Source organism: Coenobita brevimanus, chromosome 96, assembly GCF_032717465.1.
Source record: "Coenobita brevimanus isolate Jiangsu-jjx chromosome 96, ASM3271746v2, whole genome shotgun sequence".
NCBI classification, from domain to species: domain Eukaryota; kingdom Metazoa; phylum Arthropoda; class Malacostraca; order Decapoda; family Coenobitidae; genus Coenobita; species Coenobita brevimanus.
In genome coordinates this window covers 34,163,806-34,182,502 of record NC_137049.1, presented here as the reverse complement: position 1 = coordinate 34,182,502, position 18,697 = coordinate 34,163,806, and the positions used below count along the sequence as shown (strand labels likewise).

Sequence of the window (18,697 nt, the reverse complement as noted above, 5' to 3'; positions counted from 1 at the left end):
TAAGAAATCATATGTCATTTGCTTGTCTGTGCTCCATAAATTAGAATTGGGAGACTGAGGGATGGAGTGGAGTGGGAGCAGAATTAACTAGGAGTGTGTATGTGAGTGAGGTAGGAGGGGAGACCAAGGATGAGATGGAGGGTTGGAGTGAGAGACTAAAGGCCAATTCACACTATACGGTTCGTCTTCGTAGGGTTACGGTTCATTTGCTATGTCACTGTTCACACTATATGTCCATGATCTCGTCAGTCTGCGTGCAGCTGTGGCTCCGACAAGAAGCCCTCAGAAATTAGTGTAAAGCAGCTTGCTGCAACGCCATTTTTGCAATGCTACTGAGGTGACAATGCCACTGATGTTACAACCATGAATGTCACGAACAATGCAGGCTCTTTAGTAGACATAACTAGACAGGGAGGAAATGCTCCACAAGGTGCATTCCTTGTAAAAGAAATTTAAAAGATTCTTGAAGTCCCACTGGTTCTCTTCCATGGGCGTAAAGAGGCTTGAGAGAGAACCTACCAATGGTTATGAACAGGATGTTGGGAGAACCTGTGAACAGCGATGGATAGGGTGTTGAGATACCCTATGAATGGCTATGAATAGGATGAAGGATAAAATGCTATTCGTCACACTGTTATAATAAAAATAGTGAAATATTTAAATATCTTACCCAATTTTTCCAATCCCTCTCCTATTAATTCTCCATATTTTTTCTTTCACATGGTTATCGTATTTTCTCTGTTGCCCATGTCATATAGTTCCTCGTAGCCTCTGACCAGTTCTAATAACTTCTCGTCACTCATGACTACTTATAGTACTGTTCACGGCCAAAAGCAGTGACAGGCTAAAATTGTTGTCTCCAAACACACCGTGACTGATACGTATTGATGTTCATAATTGAATTGTTGGATGTACGGAGCGTTTCCATACGTATACGTTTCGTTCGTTAGGAGATTTCTTCCAAACGTATGCGATCCGTACGAGTGAAAGCCGCACGAAAGACAACAATAAACGAAAAATATAGTGTGAACAGCCCCATTGATTTCGATAAAATAATTAATGCAATGAAAGCCGTACGGAGACGAACCGTGTAGTGTGAATCGGCCCTAATGTGTGAGGTGGAGGGGGGGGGGGGAGAGGGAAAACCGAGGGACGAGTAGACGATGTTGTAAATTGAAATGGGAAGGAGATAAGTCTAACTAGGAGTGTAAGGTAAGGTGGACGTGGGGCAAGAGGGAGGGGGAGACTGAGGATGAGATGGAGGGATGAATGAAGGTATATAGGAGAGGAGGGGGTAAGTTGGGGGGGGAGGGATGGAATAGAGGTATGAGATGGCGGTGTTAGTGGGGGGGGGGATGGAGAGAGAGACTGCTTAGGGGTCACAGCGAGTGAGGTGGAGGTGGGGAAAGTGGCAGGGGGAGACTGAGGATGAGATGGAGGGATGGAGTGGAGAGAGGCATGAGAGAGGAGGGTGTAAGCTGGGGGTGTAGGAAGATTAATTCTGAGAGTGTATATGAGTGAGGTGGAGACCCAGGATGAGAGGAGGGATGGAGTGGAGAGATATAAGGAGAGGGGAGTGTAAGTTGGGGGAATGGAGAGTAGGAAATATAATCAGGAGGGTGTATGTGAGTGAGGTGGGAGGGAGAGGCAGGGGGTAAAATCTGGGGTGAGGGCAGGTGGACAGCAGTGGACATTGTGTAGTAGATATGCACCCTCACAGGATCAAGGTGTCTGGCCAGAGGTAAATATAGCATGTCCACACTTTCACATTGTTATAGTAATATGGCCATTGAATATTTTTACAGTTTTATTTCTTTGCTTGAGATTATACTCTGAACTTTTAGCTTGGCCTAAAATTTTAAATCTTTCCAGCCTGAATTATGAGTTGTAACTTTTCTTTAAAACAAGATAGCAGGGGTACAGTGTGAAAAGGATTATGAGTAATAGCATTTGCTCTTCAAAGCTTCGAGTTACTCTTATGTGACACAGCTGGAAAAGACTGAAAAATTGGGCCAAGTTAGTGAAGAGTAAATATCGTTCAGTGGAATGTGATTTTGTTGATATTTAACATGCATCACAACCAGTCCATGTTGGTATTTTTGAAACCCTCTTCAGTAGTTATATCTTTTCTGTGTATTGTTGCTTTGTCCCAGATGATTTTATTCTTGTTGTTGCTAGACGATTTTACTCAGCTTAGGAAGTGTAGTCTCACATTGGAAGGAGGCTGTCTCTTTCCAGTATGAGATCGCACTCCAAGCCGAATAAAATCGTGTGGCATCAGTAGCGAATAAAATGTCCTCATACTGAAGGGGTTAATTGGCTCATGCCCTTTTGGCATACTGTATGTCATGTTGACGACGTCCATCGCTTCCGGTTTGAATATGCCTTAGCAAACACAACGTTGCAGTGCACACAGTGTTTAGCAATGCATGTTACAGCCCTTTCGATCACTCTGTTGTATGCCATGTGCTCTTGCATAGCTCTGCTTGGCATTAGCTGGGTAGAGCAATACAAGACATGGCATCTACACAGTGATTTAGCGGGCACGCTCTTGGAAGCATCTTGGGGTAGGGCGCAGAACCTATCTCTGATAAATCGGCTACTTAGCAATACGGACTGGCAAACCCTCCTTTGGGGTTCCAAGTCCTTATTTCTCTAACAGATTTATCGTATATTAGTTTTTTTTTCACCTTCTTCACTTAATTGTATCTTAGTGGAAATAAAACCAATGTATTATTACCATGTCTTTATTATATACATATGACTCCCTTTTTGTATATTATATATGCATAGTACTTATATATGTATAGTACTTTGAAAAATATCAAAGAGAGTAACAATAATAGACATGAATAAAATGAAGGAGACATCACTTCATACTATTCATGTCTATTGGTATTCTTTTTCTGATATTTTTCAAAGCACTATACATATATAAGTACTATACATATATAAGTAATTTATAACATATTCAAAATTTAGCACTTTTGGAAAATTATGAACTTAAAAGGACAATAATATACAAAGACATTAAAGAATAGCAGAAACATATTAAAAACAAAACAAAAATAAGACATTATGGAGTAGAGGACAGAGGAAGGACAGCAGGACATTGCAGAGATGACAGGGGCAAGGACACAGCAGGACATTAGAACATGACAGGGAAGGACACAGCAGCACAGGCAGCAGAACATGACAGGGAAGGACACAGCACACAGATGACAGGGCAAGAAAACAGAAGGACACAGAACATGACAGGGAAGGACATTAGGCACAATGACAGAGAAGGACACGGCACAGATGACAGGGCAAGAACAGGCAGGACATGACACAAATGATGATGGAAGGACAGAGCATAGATGATGGAAGGACACAATAAGGCAGTGTCATGCAGCAAGGCAAGACAATCAGGATACAGCAAGAGATGGAAGAAGGGCAGGACACAGGGTAAGAATAGCAAGGAGGGGAGGACAGGCCAAGGATGGCAGGGAAGCACAGCAAGAGTGCAGATGAGCAGTGCATGGGCGTAGGGCAGGACAGGGGTGGCAGGGCACAAAGCACGACATAGCACAGATGAGTGGAAGGGGCACAACAGGACAGGTCTATAAGGTCAGTAGCAAGGTAAGACAAGCAGGATACACCAAGAGATGGAAGGGAAGGGCAGGACACACAAAGGAAAACATAGCACATATGGAAGGGCAGGACACCCTAGGCAAGAACAGCAGGACACAGGGTAAGAAGAGCAAGGAGGGGGAGTGGGACAGGCCAAGGATGGCAGGGCACAGCAAGAGTGCAGATGACAGTGCATATGGGTGTAAGGCAGGACAGGGGTGGTGGCAAGGCAAGGCAAGGCAGGACAGGGGTGGCAAGGCAAGGCAAGGCAGGAGCATGGCTGTATATTGTGGCAGGGGTGTAGGGGAGAGGCATGGCTGTACCAGTGTATGCCATGGGTGGGGTAGGGGAGGGAAGGAAAGTGCAGAGGGTGCAGGGCTTAGGTAAATGATGGCAGGACAGGGGTGGAAGGACAGGCACATAGTTGACAGAACTGGGATGAAACTGACAGAGACAAGGATGACAGGGAATAGCAAGGGACACCTTGGTAGGGCAAAGCAGGAGCACTGGAGGTGGTAAAGGTGGGTTGCAGGGTGGTAAGGTTAGGAAGAAGGGGAAGAAAGAGGGAGAAAGGAGGAAAGAGAGAAAAAGGGAGAGAAGAACGAGGAGAAGAGGAGGCCCTCAATACAATAAGAGAGAGGAGGAGAGAAGCCTAATACAAAAAGGGGAGGAGGAGGAAGAAAAGAAAAGAATGAGAGAGGGAGGAGGAGGAAGGAAGAAAAGAATGAGTGGGAGGAGGAAGGAAGGAAGAAAGAATGAGGAGGAGGAGGGGAAGAAAAAGAATGGAGGAGGAGGAGGAGGAAGGAAGAAAAAGAATGAGAAGGAGGAGGAAGAAAGAAGAAGAAAATGAGGAGGAGGAGGAAGGAAGAAAAGAAAATGGGAGGAGGAGGAGGAGGAAGGGAAGGAAAAGAATGAGGAGGAGGAGGAAGGAAGAAAAGAATGAGGAGGAGGGAGGAAGAAAAGAATGAGGGAGGGAGGAGGAGGAAGAAAAGAATGAGGAGGAGGGAGGAAGGAAGAAAAGAATGAGGAGGGAGGAGGAAGGTGGAAGAAAAGAAAGAGGGAGGAGGAGGAAGGAAGAAAAGAATGAGGGAGGAGGAGGAAGGAAGAAAAGGATGAGGAGGGAGGAGGGAAGGAAGAAAAGAATGAGGAGGAGAAAGGAAGAAAAGAATGAGGAGGAGGAGGAAGAAGAGGAAGGAGAAGAATGAGGAGGGGAAGAGGGAAGAAGAGGAAAAGAAATGCAACCAATAGTGGAGGAGAAGAGGAAGCCTAATACAATACGGGGAGGAGGAGGAAGGAAGAGAAGAACAACGAGGAGGAGAAGAGGAAGCCTAATACAATGTAACTATATGAAGTACTAAAACACACATTAAGAATAAACACTCAACTTTGTTTTCCTTTGTAATATTAATGCTCAGCAAGGGAATTATCTATTAGTTGTATGCTTTCAAAAAATGCTTGTGGGTCAAATAATAATAATACATAATAATAATAATAATAATAATAATTTACTGGCAAACCCCTATCAGTAATTCCTCATTTAAGATACTTTCACTAAGCACAGTCTCTCTTAATAAGTCACTCAAAAATACACTTTTCACAAACTTCTTAATTAATCTCAAAGGTGTGCTGTGAAAGATCAATGTTAATTCATCTAAAAATATATATTTTTTAAATTTTCTTCAACACAAAAGAATCTTGCAAACGTTCTGTCTTGCATATGATCTGTAAATGCTGGAGAAAAAGTCCCTCTTGCTGGGACCCCACCCTAACTTCACGCAATCAGCAATTTACGGGAATATATATCCATTATTAAATGAGGAAATTTACTTACTGCTGGGCATTATACACAAAACAAAACTCACAATTTACACATAGGCTATTCTGTTTTTAACTGTGTGGAAAATGTGCCACTAAGATCTCAGATGATGTGCTTATATATATACAGTATTTCAAAGCTATGCATATATATACCTGAGGTGTACATGATGGGCCTGTAGAAACAGTTCAGTATTTTTATATCATTTGTATCGTACCATTCATGTAAAGGCTCCAACATGCATTCATTGGCCATAGTCACCTAATGGTGGCTGTCCATGCTGCTCAATCTCTGGCAGCGACCCTATGACCTTTGTCTCGTATTTTTTTCCAGTCTGCCTCACAACCCTACCCCCAGAAATTCACAGCTTCTCACCTTACGCACCCAATTGTTATAAAATTGCGGTGCAGGGCAGACACCTTTCAGGTGGTGGCACTGATATAACCAGGCCATGTCCAGTAGAAAAGGGCCAGAGTGCTCACTCACATCGACCATTTTAAGCCCCTGGAATCCTGACTACCTCACATATTTCTCCCTACATAAGTGCTTCAAAATTATCCAACTCCAGGACTTTCCTATTCCAGACCAACACCACTACAATACCAGCTGGTGTTCTCAGTGCCAAAAATCCCTCGTTGGCTAAGACACACAGACACAGAGACAACAAGGGGACTCTCAATGCAGAAAAACACGAACACATAAAACCACCACCACAACTTCCAACAAAGACCTCCACACAAAGTTATAAGGCTGCCTCTCTCCCCCCAACCTCACTATGTACCTCTTTCATAATAACTAATCCCATGAAACAGTGAAATTTTTAGTACTGAGACAGGAATGAGTCTCCTTGATTACTAGTTCAACTGACCCTCCAGAAAGTCTGGCCCCACTTTGTCAGAGGAACATAAAAGCATTACGGCCATTCAAACCACCAAGGAAGTTGTACTAGACCTATTACTTGACCACTGCCTCCAAATTAGAAAGTTACTCTAAATCCAAATAAAATGTGCAACCATTTTTATTTTTTCCTCCTTTTTTCTTATTTCCTTTTTTTTCTGTTAATAATTTATCCTTGTACATACTGCCTACCTAGCCACTACAGCCATTCAAAGCCTATAACACTGCACGCCAGCACTACATTTCACAAGATATAGTCAATATTTTTTTCTCGCCCCTAAAACGGCCCCCATTCCAGAAGGGGAACTGTGCTGTGAAAAATACATGGAATTTCACAGCATACAGGTCACTGGCTCCGACCACTCCTGCACTTCTGTCGCCCAGTCCGCCGATGGCTGTGGCCGTCAACCTCCTTATTTTTTTTTTTAATTCCAGTACTTTATTATTTCAGAGTGTACACAGCTTTTTTATAAATAAATATATATATATATACAGTACTTTATTTTTATTTATTTCCTACACTGTACCTAGCTACCTATACACACAAGGCCACAACAGACATCCATGGTTCAAATCTGCAGCCAAACAGGACCCTTCAAAAACCATCACCAGTATCACCCACCCTTCACAAAACAACCCTACCCAGAGAAACATGAGATACACCTACTCTCTCTCACCCTCTCTTTACTAAAACACGAATACACCTACTCTCTTCTCACCCTCTCTTTACTAAAACACGAATACACCTACTCTCTCTCTCACCCTCTCTTTACTAAAACACGAATATACCTACTCTCTCTCACCCTCTCTTTACTAAAACACGAATACACCTACTCTCTCTCTCACCCTCTCTTTACTCTAACTTTGTCTAAAAATGCCTTGTGCTCTCTCTCATGGATCTAATTCTATCTATTGCCAGACGCCTTACTCCCATGTACGGGAATGGCCACAAACGTATCGCCTCTCTCATGGATGCTGGGTTGTAAGCACATAGTATATAAACACATACGATGCTGGTTATGAAGAAAAGTTATGGAAGGCATAAGTCATAAAAACTTGCATTACAAAAAGTACTTTAAAAAAATCTATAAGCCAAGAAACTGTTTACAATGCTGGGTGGTAACCATATAATCAAACCATATGTGCTCCCTATGTGTCAACAAGTGGGTTGGTGAAGGGCTAGTGCCCATCCCCATAAATAAAAGTCAAATGGCCCCTTCCTTACGGGATTATGGCAGCTGGCAGACAGATAGATAGATATTCTCATCCTATACCGAACACTAAAATTCACAAGGATACATATTTCCTTTCCTAACCCCTTAAAACGGGCCCCCATTCCAACGGAACCACATACTGTGAAAAACATATGGAATTTCACAGTACAGGTCACCGGCTCCGTCCACTTGCAATACCTGTAGCCCAAGTGCAGATCCGCCAGTGGCTGTGGCCGTCATCCACTTTTTTTTTTCTCTCTCTTTTCTAACTTTATTTCTATTACTTCAGACGGTACATAGCAACTACCTAGATATACATGGCCACTACAGCCAAACAGAAGCCTTCAAAAACCATCATGAGACACCCACCCTTCAGACACAACCATACCCAGAGAGAAACACAACTCTAACTTGGTCTAAAAATGGCTTATGCTCTCTCATGAATGCTGAGTTGTAAGAATACAGTAAACAGGCAATAAAATATGATGCCTGTCACAATGAAAAGCTATGGAGTAAATGCAGGTCTAAAGTTTTGTTTCTGCCTGGGGTACAGGTTAAAAAAAACTACCAAAACATGAAAATTTGTGCCAAGTTAGAGTGAAATGAGTATACCCAGACTTCAACACAATCATCATCTTTCTCTACTTCAATGCCAACACAATATACAACTCACACACAATGCACTATGTCCACAGTGTAATGCTTCCTGCCACACCACACCACACTCACATTTACCACAGTGTAAGGCCTCCCCCCCTCACCACAACACACTACTACAAACACTCACCACATGTACCACAGTGTAGGCCTCCTCCCACACACTACACCACACTACCACAACAGACAATCCTTCAACATATACCTTTGGGGCTGCCAGGGTTTCTGTAGTCAGTCAAGTGGGATTACAAGCCAAGATTTACTAATACATAGCAAATATTCTTCAAAACAGCATAATTTTGATATAATAGGTTTATCATCCACTGACAAAGGATTTCAATTTACCATGAGAATTAATTTGCTGGAAGGGAAGGTTATGACGGCCAATACAGGTGATACGAGGGTCAGAGGCATGTAATGATTTTAGCACTACAACAACAGGGTCTCTCTATCTCATGACAGAAATATTTGAGGTGGGTGCAAAGAACAAAGAATAAACAAGCATTAAGGGCCAACTATCAGTACCATGCCTAGTGAACTGGACTAAATCATCATCATCATCATCATCTTCGTAACCAATTATTTTTCAATCATCGTAACCATTTATTTTTTCTTTTTCAAGCAGTCGCTCCTAACCTGTTTATTTATTTTTTTTACACCTGGATAAAATGTATAGGGCCAATAAAGCAAAGAGGAAACCCAAGAGAGAGTGAAACTAACTGCAAGCCCAATGAAATGGCTCATACACTCATTCACTTACCATTCAAATCCTAGTATCTTACACACACACACACACACACACACACACACAAAACCATGGGGACATCACACATCCTTGCTCTCTCTAATCATAAACCACGACAACCCAACCCAACAGACATCAACACCATCACAAACACCCAAACGATACACAGACCAAGAAAACGCAACAATGAAGGAGAAATATCAACAGCATAGCCTAAGAATCAGCATAACGACAGTAATTTCTATCAACCATTGGCTGTCATGTTGGAGACCTTGCAACTTTATACAACATCGTCTGCCATCATCCAATCCTATGTCACCCCATAAGGAGCGTGGGAAGCCAGGGCTAGGCATACTGCACAAAATTATCTGCTCAACACATAATACTGCTGATTTCTGAGATGCCCTGGGTTGAAAGACGATAGAGACCTGACAGGCAAATTGGTTCTTTCTCATGCTTAGGAAAATATGGCAAATGACTGTGTGATAGGAAGAGATATATCAAAATAGTTTAGTCTAAGGGCACCCTAGGATCTCTCCCTACCTATCTATCAATCTATCTATAGCCTGACGCCCTAATCCATATAGTTATAAAATTTCAAATGCGTGGCACATTTTCACCGTACCGATAAGAGTATAACATATACCAATTCAACATATAACTATAGTCAGTTTATTTCCATCTGACAAAACAAGGCAACTTTTATCACTTCAGTACTAAAGCATTGATGTATAAAATTCAGTATGCCTTAGTGATGGGGTACGGATGAGTCTCCTTGGTTACTAGTCAAATCAACTCTCCAGTCTGACTACACTTGGCCATAAAGCTAACGGTTATCTCTGTCAGGTGAAGCAAACTGACTATAGAATAAATCAACAGAAATAAAGACACCAAAAAAACACTCCCACATCAATATATAAAACATAGTCAGCCACAGGAAAAAATATATAAAAAACATAAACCGTATTAACGATAAATGTTCATATATATGCAGGGAAAAATCTCGTTAATCTCTCACCTAAATGAAGGGAATCAACTGCTATGTTTGATGACGGGAAAAACTCAGAAGGATTGTTATTCTTGGATATAAATGAAGGGAAACGACTCACACCAGCCACAAAGAAGACAAGCCACTTTGACTGAACTAACACCAGACACTGTTCAATTGAGAGAAACACTACTAGCAGTCAAAGGCATCAAAAATAACATGAGGAACCTTTCCATCACAAAATTCTTGCAGTATACCGGGTATCTACCTAGCTAACATTTACTGCAATATATCTGCTATCTATGTGTATCTGTGTAGTGTTTACCTATCTGTGTACTTTATCAATCAGCTTGAAATATTGCTGAGCTGAGGCAACACCTTAGCAAGGAGACATGCTAATCATGAAGTGCAGGGGAAAGGTTTCAAAACTATCTGCTACTGGTAAACCTGGGGAATTTACTTACTGTACTCTTGTTACTCTACCCAGGCATAAAATAAGCATCTTAGCAACAGTTTATCAAGCAGAATGCTAGTCATGAAGAAGTACAGTGGGATGGATGTAGACATGTAGTACTGTGTTATTCTACCACAGAGATATATGAAAAAAGCAGGTGAATGGACAAATCCCAGGCCACGTTACGGTGCAAGAAGTATGATAATTGAGCATAGACGAATATAAATAAGTTAAAAATCCATCCAATCAGCCATCATCCAATCCCACGTTGCCTCACAGAGGAGCGTAGGAACCCGGGGCTAGGCAAGTTCGTCCTGACATTTAAGATGAAAATAAGTTAAAAATAAAGCTCATTATTATCTTTAGACCCCCAATGCATCACTCTCAGTTGAATAAAACCATCTGGTGTTAGTTGGAATAAAGACAGTTGCTCTCCCACTTACGAACAAGAGCTAAGAAGAATTGCTGTTGAGATTAAACACTTATCGGCTTGAGATTTCATTCGGCTGTGTGGTTGCCAGCCTGATAGTGCCAAGGACTGACTCCTGGCACTGTATCATCCTAGCTTATCATCAATCATCGTCGTCGTTGATTGGCCAGTAAAATCAGCACCTAGACTAAGTTAACTGGCCTTCTATATCCTAGTGGTGGAATGATCTAGTTATGGAGCCTAGCACTAACTATTCTATCATCAATCATCGTCGTCGTCATCAATAGGCAAGTAAAATCAGTAACTAGACTAAGTTAACTGGTCTTGTATACCCTAGTGGTGGAATGATCTAGTTATGCAGCCCAGCAATGCCACTGATTATAATTAAAATCATCATTAGGCATTATCATCATCATTCCTGACTCCTCTTCCCACCCAACGATGGGGTCAGGAGTTCTCTATTAAAATATCGTAAGTAGGGGAGCAACTGTTATACTCTGTCCATCTCAACTTGGCTTAAAAGTGATCTGGAAAGGATGAAGAGCCACAGTATTGCTAGCCTTGTCTTACTCTGCTTCTGGCAAATGAAATTAGGCTGCCAAGGACAAAACTCTCCACCAAGTCAAGGTGGACCAACCAAAAATTTTCTAACTCACATTTCAGACAGGAGGTTGTAGCTGTAGTTGTAGTAGAAGGAACTGAGATGTAGAAAGGTTTTCAGGATCAACAGCGCTGGGAACCTCTATATCTATCACAGGTATTTCCCGAGTTTTGAGGCCACTGAGTATTTTTCAACATTCACCACACTATCTTGTATCGCCCTATGAGCAGCGAAGGAGCCCAGGGCTAGGCAAGTTGGTCCCGACATTCAAGATGAGAGTGACAAGCCACACTCATCCCCGAGTGGCATTACGTTAACGATAAACCCCAACCACCCTGAGGTACAGACATTGCATGATGAGAAAAATTGAGCCAGCACCACCGGCTCCAGCAGGCAGCACCACCAGGATCAACGCCAGCAGGCAGCACCACCAGGATCAACACCAGCACGGCAGCACCACCAGGATCAACGCCAGCACGGCAGCACCACCAGGATCAACGCCAGCACAGCAGCACCAACTCAGCAATCGCAGGAACAGCAGCCTGAGTAACACAGACGGACCCTGAAAATAAGGCAAGGTTTTAGAAGACAATCCCAAGTGTGTTCAAACTTAATCCTTTTGTCTGTGGAGGAGTTCAATATGGATCTTAATTAACCCCTAGTGTATTGGTGCTGGATGGGGGGGGAGGGCTGCCTGACTACATTTACACTTCTCAATGCCACACCTATCCCGCAAGAGGAGAATGATGGACTACAGAAGGGTAACTCAGCCTGCAGTCCACTGGGATAATGTTCTGCTGTGCCTGGGGTTGAACTACTACTAGTACACAAGACCTAAGATGAACAAATCCATTTTAAATCATCTGTCTGGCTCAATTCCTTGGTTATAGTCCCTCAAGTACTTCTTTATTCCCAGCACGCCTGGCATGCAGTTCTATTCGTTGGTTGTATGTCAGGTCTCTACTGATATAGATGTGGCTAAACTGGGTGTTATGTAGCTTCCTCGCATTATCTAGCAGATCTTTCCTCACGTCGTCATCCAGTATCTTAGCACGGCACAACTTTTTGTCCCGGTTAATGCATGTTACGTCTAACAGAGTCACCTGGAATCCCAGAATGAGTCTGGTTATGGGATCAAAAGCAGTATTTACAGCGTCAGTGGATTGTACCTCGAGGCCTCTAATTATTATTGATGTCTTCCTTTTATTCCTCTCCTCCATTTCTTTAGCTTCCTCTCTGATAAGAGTTCTCAGGCTATCCCTGTCTGTCATGGATGGGCTCAGGCTGTTGGTCGGCCCGACCTGCCTGGCCAATGCTGCTCTGGTCGGGCCTAGCAGAGAGAGTTTGGACAGCCTCACATAATTTTTTGACCGTTTGAAACAATTGCCTAAATGCAGAGTCAGAACGGTGCCGCTCTTACCAGTAGCAGAACGGCACTCTGTGCAAATAAAGGCAATGTCCTGACCATCGTACTCTCTAATGCTTTCCACTAGCTGGTCTGGGAGGCCCAGACACATAGATGTGGGGTGAAACCAGGTTTCACAACGATCACAGCCTATAGCATCTAATCTAGTTACAATATAGCACGTTCCACACTGATCAGAGTGATGGTTAACTGTAGTTCCAGGCAGAGGAGGAAAGGTGTCTAATGAAGGGACGAGATCATTGTTTACTACTACCTGTGCTAGGGGAGCCGCAGCCATGTTTGTTTCGGATCGCGGTGGCAACAATTCAGAGTTAGAGTTTCCCCTACCCCGTCCACGTCTAGTAGTTCTTCCGCGAGCCATAACTGCAAAATTATAATAAGGGAAACACCAAACCAGGTTAAAGAAGAGCTAGGGTGTGCTGGGGGCCGACGAAGTGGAGAATTTCTCGATATGCAGGAGCAGCGCCAAGTACGTCTGATCACAACAACATTCCGGATGCCAGAAACTGGGTAGCGATGGTGGTGGCGGGGGCACCCAGTAAACATGCGCACTCGCTGCTCCCAACTTTTTCTTTCAATAAACTGCATTCTGAGCATTTAATGGTGACTTATTGTCGCTTTGTTCTATTAATTACAATAAGTATATAAAAATGTGACTAGTGGATAAAAATAGACGAAAATGGAAAAATAGTCGAACTTTCTAAATGTTCCTGTTATGCTATGGTGTTTAAGGGTCAGCTTCCCGACCCTTGAACGGCTAGTGTGCAGCTGGGTTCCCTTTCTAGACCACAGCTTAGACAAATAAGAGAGAGGCAGGACACAAAAACTCAAGGCAACAACCTTACACGTGTATTGACTAATTCTATATGTGGAACAGGAAGATGTCACAACAACATGAATCTGAGTAATTATAAGTCATGTACTAGTATCGTAGTATCGCACAGGATACTGTTTAGACAATAGTTCAGGATAGCAGGTGACTGGCACAACAAATAGTGTTTGTAGTAGTTCGGGCAGGGGAATAGATCACTGTCACATGGAGGGAAATATAAACTGTATTTAGGCTGGGCAATTATTTCACTAGTCTTGCAGAGGAATTACACTATGAAGGCCGAGTCTGATATTCACTGAAAACACTGCACTCTTATTCTTATTAGAGCTCTCTTCTTACTCTCACTATGTCACTGTTTGCCCAAATCACAATTATTACACATTACTAGGCCTTGGACTTACGTTCTCTTAGATAATACACTGCCCGATATTCCAGTCACTATTACACTGTCATTGTACTCTCTTCACTGTCACTCACTGTTGGTGGGGCGGCGGCGTGGTTAATGGGGGACGGCGGGAGGACTCACAGCCCGACTCCTGATGGGGGCTGAGTCCCGCCTGTGGCCTCTGTATCCAGCGGCCACGGGATCACTCGTAGGGGCGTCTTCTCTCGTCCAGGGCTGGGGACGGTGAAGGGTCCTGTACTGCCAGGAGCTGGGAGTTGGAGTGCAGCCCTCAGGGCTGGGGCCGAACAGCCTCCTGAAATGCTCACTTAGGCGCCTGATGGAGGACAAGGGTTCTCTGCGTCGGGGTGTGGAAAGGCCTCGCTCAGGGGTCCTGGGGGTGGCCTCAGGGGCCCGGTGGCTGCGGCCTCCTGCCATCGGGGACGCCGTCAGGAGTGAGCTGCGGTGTCGGTCGTCGTCGGAGTCTGTCAGATAGGGTCCCTCTCGAGCTGGCTGGGCGGAATACAACCCTGCGGATAGCACAGGGCCTCTCAACAGGTCCCCAGGACTGGGACCCTCCTCCTGGAGGATGTCACGTCGTGGGGGTGTGGCAGCACCTGACGGAGGAGCGGCTGTTGGCCATCTCCTGTCATAGGGCCTGGCTGCTGGCTGTGGCCTTTTAGGGGCATGGCTTCCGGCCGTCACTGGGACCCGGCTGCTGGCCATGGCCCATGTAGTGGAGTGGCTACTGGCCATCTCCTGATGAAGGCAGGAGCAGCAACTGGCCATCTCCTGAGGGAGGGATGAGCAGCTACCGGCCATCTCCTGAGGGAGGGGTGAGCAGCTGCCAGCCATCTCAGGGGCACCTTCGGAGTGGCTACCGGGTGTCTTCTGACGAAGGCGGGAGCGGTTACCAGCCATCTGAAGGAGGGTGAGCAACTACTGGCCATCTCAAGGGCACCTTCGGAGCGGTTACCAGCTGTCTCCTGGCGAAGGCGGGAGTGGCTACCAGCCATCTCCTGAGGGACAGGTGAACAGCTACTGGCTGTCTCAGGGTCACCTTCAGAGTGGCTACCAGCCATCTCCTGAAAGAGGAGTGAGCAGCTACCGGCCATCTCTAGGGCACCTTTGGAAAAGCTACCGGTCGTCTCCTGATGAAGGTGGGAGCTGCTACTGGCTGTCTCCTGAAGAAGGGATGAACTGCTGCTGGCCTTCTCGAAAAGGGCGTGGCCACTGGCTGACGCTGGGGTGCTGCCTGGATCTAGAGTAATAGCTTCATCCCGATCCTGTCGAGGGTTGGCTCGCCCGCAAGGTAGTTGCGATTTCCTGCCATGGCGGCGGCGGGCGAGTTCCAGGTCATAGGGGCGCGCGGCCCGGGCGGACTTACGTCCCTCTCGCTCTGAGCTGGACCGTGTGCTGTCTGCCCCTCTGTAGGCTCCTTCTGGGGGTGTCGTATCGCCCCTGGAGCCTATACCTGGCATTTTACCACGTCCCAGTGACTAGAGGTGATAAACTTTGACGGTGTCGGTGTGGTGGACTGGCTGTAGTTATTGTTCCAGGGCGGTCCAGGCTGTCGTGGCTGGGTTTCCATGAGAGGATGGGTCGCAGGTAACGAAGAGGGTGAATGGGTCGGTGGCAGTGTGGAGGAGCTGTAGGAGGTGGAGAGGGCTACGGACTTGGTGTTTGCGTCTAAAGGACAGCGCCCCAGTAGCACGACGAACTCTCATGGTTGGAGGTGTTGCTGGTGGTCGAGTGTTGGGCTGAATGCTGGATACAGCTGGGGGAGGTGAGGTTTTATGGCGGAGTAATGCGGTATGGTGTCTCTTGGGAGTAGTGGTGGATGTGATTTGCGCTTGGTGCAGCATGATTGTGATAGGTATTGTGTTGGGTGTGTGAGTGGAGGAAGGAGCAGGGCTTGGTGGTGAGGTGGGAGGGATGGGGGTGGCGATGTATCTTGCGGGTGGGCGTGATAGGCGCCCCGATCCGGGGATGGCGGTCTTGAGGGTGGGTGTGGGTGGTGAGTCGGGCATGCGGCGTTGTGCTGATTGGATGGTGCGGGCTGTAGATGTTGCGGTGGTGTGCTGGGGCGGTGGTGTGATGGCAGATTTGGGGGAGGTGGTGGGGGTGGAAGGTGAGGAAGGGCAGGCGTAGGGAGGGTGGCCTGAGGTGGCAGGTGAGGAGGTTGAGGACGGGGTGGTGGGCGGAGGGGCGGGGAGGGTGGTGGTGAGGGTGTGGGTGAGGAGTCGGGAATATGCTGCGTTGGCGGGCCATCAGGTGAGGTGTGATGTGGTGTGGTGGACGGCGGGGTGGGGACGACGGCCCGGGAGGGGGACGGGGGCTGGGAAGGTGAGGGGGAGATGTAGCAAGTGTAGGAATCACGGGTAGGGTGGGCGGCGATGGGGAAGGCGGGGTTGGGGCTGGGGAGGTGGTGGTGAGTCTTGCGGGGCGGGGCGCAAACGGTGGCTAGAGCAGAGGATGGCAAGTTTTGGGGTGGGAGTGGGTGGTGAGGTTAGTGTGTGGCCTTTTGGTGCTTTGGTGGGGTGTGGCGCGGCAGTGGAGGAGGTGCGTCGGGGTGAGGTAGCTTTGGGCGGCGCTCCACTGGTGGGCGAGGGCGAGGCGGTGAGGCTCGAGGTGGGTGGTGTGTGGGGGTGTAAGAGCGCTCTGGTACTGGAGGTGGGTAGTGGTGGTGAGGTGGCAGGTAAAGTGGCTTTAGGTGTGTAGGGTGAAGGAGACAGCCAGTAGGAGCTCCCGCCTTCATCAGGAGACGGCCAGTAGCCACTCCGAAGGTGCCCTAGAGACGGCCGGTAGCCGCTCTCCCCTCTTTCAGGAGACGGCCAGTAGCCACTCCCACCTTCAACAAGAGACGGCCGGTAGCCGCTCACTTGTTCAGGAGACGGCTGGTAGCTGCTCCCACCTTCGTCAGGAGATGACTGGTAGCCGCTCCAAAGGTGCCCTTGAGACGGCCAGTAGCCGCTCAGCCCTCCCGCAGGAGACGGCCGGTAGCCGCTCCCCCACATGGGCCACAGCCAGTAGCCGGGCCCCAGTGACGGCCGGAAGCCGTGCTTCTAAAAGGCCACAGCCAGCAGCCGGGCCCTGCTGCAGGAGATGGCCAACAGCTGCTCCTTCGTCAGGTGTTGCCACACCCCTACGACATGATATCATCCAGGAGGAGGGTTCCAGTCCTTGTGGAGAGGCCCTGTGCTATCCCCGGGGTTGTACTGGAGAGCATGCTGGCCTACTCTCTGTGTAACTGAGACACTGAAAAAGTTCAGCAAAGGGGGATGGTCAGGAACTAGTCCTGAGGGCTGATGAAACGGGAGCTCCAGCACTCCCTGTCATCAGCTTTCCATCCACCTCGGGAGTACTGCCCTGATCAACTGGTGCTACAGTCTACTCCTCAGAGGGTAGTACTCTATGTCTTTTGTACCCAGGAGATCCTCCCTTACAATGGGGAGGTGGCAACATCTGAGTGATAGATTGACCCTGTCAGTTGTAAAATTACTCTGTCATCACTTACCAAACATTCTGATACGTTCTTTACATCTTTAATGCTTCTTCCATACAGTATGCCCTTCTTACATTTGACAAGCTTACCCTAATACAGTATTATGATAACTCTTGCGCTCAGTTTGATCTTTAACACAGAGGCAGTCACAGCCTTCTTCCATTCCACAGATGCAACTTCCCCTATACAGGCTTTCTGGCATACAGTACCTCCAATAAAATTTCATTCCACTCTGTCCACGGCATTTAACCATCTCTGCATACATCTCATCAACATATGCATCTTTGCTGCCATCCCAATAATCAGTTTCATCACTGCATTCTTCACTTCTGCCAATGTCACATTCTCATGCACACATTCTTTCTCTGGACACCACCAAAACCATTCCCTTTCACTAGCCTTTCACAATATTCTTTCCATTTGGTCCTTACTTTGTTTCAATTTAATATTCTCCAACTCTTATATTGTACCTCTTTTTTATGCTCATTCCTACATCTTTGCCCCCTTCCCAATAGTTTATCGAGTACTGTAGCCTACATATATTTTTCTTCCTTGATTATCCATCTCTATCTCAACATATTTCTTATTTTCCCTCCTCCTCTCATTCAAATCTCTCTCTTGTATCTACCCTAGCCACTTTTGTCTGCATCCCATCAGGCTGTAAATTTCTTACTAGTTGCTGCCTTTGCAGCACTGAGCACAGTTTTAACTAAACACTTCATGCATAACCTTTACAAATTATGCAGATCCATTTGCTCCTAGTTCACTGACCCAAACTCCTCCATTAAATCAAACATATTCATCTGCCAATGCTGCGTTTCTTAGCTTCTCTGCTTTCACCAATGTCTTTCACTCTGAATACTCCTTTTACCCTTTAACATTTCATGCCCAGAACACTCCAAGCACCTTTTTTCTCTACAAGCACATAATCACTAGGCTCATTTCAACATTCTCTTCAGTCTCTCTGTACCATGTGTATTTATGTACTTCTTTGATATACAAGTCACTGTTGCATAACATTCTTTACTATTAACTCCTTCAGTCACTGTCCAGTATCATACTCCCCTGGGGCTTCAAACTGACACATGCAGCATATGTTAACTCTCCAGTGTAGGGCTCCCATCATTCCAAACTGTCC

General features: G+C 46.0%; 1 pseudogene; it reads right to left on the bottom strand.

Annotated features, from left to right (window-relative positions):
• The window catches only part of LOC145413527 (retinol dehydrogenase 14-like), a 29,600-nt pseudogene extending 14,065 nt beyond the window's left edge, over nucleotides 1–15,535 (bottom strand).
• Nucleotides 15,536–18,697: the final 3,162 nt, after the last annotated feature.